Here is a 3,424-nt window from a genome sequence, read left to right as displayed (position 1 = left end):
AGGACTGCTAAATAACAAAGGCAAATCTGCAATCGGGTCTCAGCAGGAATCGGAACTCTGATAACATGCTGCTTCTAGATTCTAGGCCTAACTAATTCCAAAAGTTCGTAAAACATCTCTGGAGTCATGCGCAAGTACTTAAAGTATTTTTCCCGATCTGTAGCTTCCATTTCTAGGATTAGATTGCTACTAGCACCTTGTGCCAATCTCCGTTCTTCTCTGTAAATTGGTCGAACCTAAAAACGTCGTTCTTCTGCTTGGTCTTCCAGTAATTTTTGCATTCGATACAAAAAATATCCTCTTATTAAGAGCCTCTTATTGTATTCTCTTTGCCACTCTGGTTAATTTATAGAAAAATTATTTTCTGCAGTCTATCTTGCTGCATGAATTAATTAATTTTTTTTTTCTCTTATTACTTCTATTTATTCATCAACGTTATGATAGAAAAAGAAGACGTAAATAAAAGTTTATTCCAAACAGGCCAATGTAGCCCGAAAATTTAGTCAGCAATATTATGCAGCCAGGTAGGAGTTTAACACGGTTGGGGTGACCTTGGATGATTCCTGAACACAGCATTAAACTTTTATTTACGTTTGTTTCCTATAACAATAAGAATAATAGACAATATGTAACGGAAACATGAAAATCTCTTTTCTCGCTCATGAGCGTCACTTTAAATAGTTGGCAGGACCCTTTACAAGCGTCATCTTGTTTTCAAAACAAATTTCACATAGTATTGCTGACTAAATTTTCGGGCTACATTGGCCTGTTTGGAATAAACTTTTATTTACGTCTTCTTTTTCTATCATAACGTTGATGAATAAATAGAAGTAATAAGAGAAAAAAAAAATTAATTAATTCATGCAGCAAGATAGACTGCAGAAAATAATTTTTCTATAAATTAACCAGAGTGGCAAAGAGAATACAATAAGAGGCTCTTAATAAGAGGATATTTTTTGTATCGAATGCAAAAATTACTGGAAGACCAAGCAGAAGAACGACGTTTTTAGGTTCGACCAATTTACAGAGAAGAACGGAGATTGGCACAAGGTGCTAGTAGCAATCTAATCCTAGAAATGGAAGCTACAGATCGGGAAAAATACTTTAAGTACTTGCGCATGACTCCAGAGATGTTTTACGAACTTTTGGAATTAGTTAGGCCTAGAATCTAGAAGCAGCATGTTATCAGAGTTCCGATTCCTGCTGAGACCCGATTGCAGATTTGCCTTTGTTATTTAGCAGTCCTATGTCTAGCATCTCCTTTGCTTTCAGAGCTAGTCCACAATTAATTTCTGAAATAATCTCAAAAACATGTAAGGCGATTAGGGATGCACTAGAGCCGATAGTTTTCCCGTTAATATCAAAAGAAATGTGGCTCCAAAAAACTGATGAATTGGACCTCAACTGGAATTTTCCAAATTGTATCGAAGCCATAGATGGATGTCATTTGAGATTTCGATGTATTCTTATTTATTAATCAAATCAATATTGTAATATTATTTTAGGCTCCACCAAATTCTGGCTCAATGTTCTACAATTACAAAGGAACCCATAGCATCGTCTTATTGGCCATTGCAGATACTAATGCTCTTTTTACGATAATAGATATTGGTGCTGAAGGCAGACAAAGTGATGGAGGCATATTCCATGATAGTGAATTTGGACAACGTTTTCGCGATGATACGATGAAATTGCCTGCTCCTCGGAAAATTGGCGATACTAGACCAACCTTACCATTTGTTCTTGTAGGCGACGAAGCTTTTGGACTGAGTAAATTTATGATGCAGCCGTATCCAAAGGCTTATACTTTGACAGTAGCTGAAAAAGTATACAACTATCGACTTAGCCGTGCTCGTAGAATTGTGGAATGTGCTTCCGGAATACTTACTTAAAGATGGCGAATTTTCGAGCAGGAATGACGACTGATTTAACAACGTCAGAAGAAATTATCGAAGCAGCTGTTTACCTTCATAATTTTGTAATAGAAAGAGATTTGAAAAGTCCTCCAATACAAAGGGTACATTTTCCAACTGGTTCTCTACTGTATATTGAAAATAATCATCAGCCCATAGAAGATAATGATGAAATTGATAATTGTTTAAAGCCAACAAATGAAGAAAATGAAGTTGTTTCTAATAGTTTAACAGCAATTAGGGAAGAATTTAAGAACTACTTCATTTCATGTGATATTTTACCAAACCAAAGCGAACGAGCTTTGCGGAATGATTATTAATATAATTGTATAGTAACTTGTAGTATACACCTATTTTTAAACTTAATAAATAAACAGAAATTTTCGAATTTCATGTATAGAAATGAAAGAAATATATTATTTAAACATTATACAATTATGATGTGCTTGGCAACTTGTGGATTCAGAAAATTTCATGCTAACTCTAATGTAATCATTCAAATTTACGTCGTTAGCTTCATTAACTGTTTGCTTAACTGTATATTCTTTATTACAAGTCATGAAAATTAATTCTGCATGTCCATAAGGCATGAATTTTTCAGCAATGTGTTTCAAATTTTTATTCATCTTCATGAACTCTTTGTACATGATTGACTTTCCAATCGGTTCTGTTTCAGAATTCAGATTTATACGCGATAAATTAGAGCATTTGTTTATGTTTGATTGGGTTTTTTAGAATATTTTTTGTATTCCATTATATTTCTGTTCTAATTGCTTCGTCACTGTATCATTGTTATAAATACTTGTCATTATTTCATGAGCTTCTTTTTCCTTTTGTTCAGTAATCATTTTTTTTTGTATATCCTTCATTAGTTTACTCATTTCTGATTCATCATATCTTTGATTATTTTTAGAAGTAATTTCTTCCTAGTCTTTGTGATGTAATCTTAATCAAAATTCCTCAATTTTTGTTGATAACGTGTTCATAGAATCTTTAATTTCTTTACGTTCGGCGACTGAGATAAGCTGTAATTTTGATTTCAGTTTATAAAGTTTACCTATCAATAACATTACCTGTTGTTCATTATCTTCTTCCAACAACTCTAGTATATCTATTCGTTCTAAATATTTTAAAATAGTATTTTTTTGATGATCACTCTTCTTTACAAAGCTCATTTATTACTTTTTCCTTATCCTCGATCTCTTTTGATTGTTCAGACATTAATCTAATCAGCTTTTTGTTATTAACACACCATTGGGAAGAAACAGATGGTCATGAAGAGTAACACAAGTAGTTTTATTCTTTTTAGATAAATTCAATGCTGTTTCAGCATCTCTGCACACTAAAATATTACCAAACATGAATTCCATTAGCTTCTTATAAACAGATGCATATCTTATTTTCGTAATAAATGGAAAAACGTTAGGAGAGTTGTATAAAGTTTTATATATAGACTTTTATTGATTCATGCTGATCAAACTCAGATCTCGTTTGTCATTGATTATCTGTGA

The 3,424-nt window shown here is 32.7% G+C and overlaps 1 pseudogene; it reads left to right on the top strand.

Annotated features, from left to right (window-relative positions):
- The first annotated feature begins 1,076 nt into the window (after positions 1-1,076).
- On the top strand, positions 1,077-2,233 carry LOC118072272 (uncharacterized; annotated as a pseudogene).
- The last annotated feature ends 1,191 nt before the right edge of the window (positions 2,234-3,424 follow it).

The sequence above is a fragment of the Chelonus insularis genome, unplaced genomic scaffold (genome assembly GCF_013357705.1).
Source record: "Chelonus insularis isolate UGA/USDA-ARS -01 unplaced genomic scaffold, ASM1335770v1 contig_90_pilon, whole genome shotgun sequence".
Taxonomy (NCBI): Eukaryota; Metazoa; Arthropoda; class Insecta; order Hymenoptera; family Braconidae; genus Chelonus; species Chelonus insularis.
Note: the sequence above shows the minus strand (reverse complement) of the source record. Positions and strands in the feature narration are given on the sequence as shown.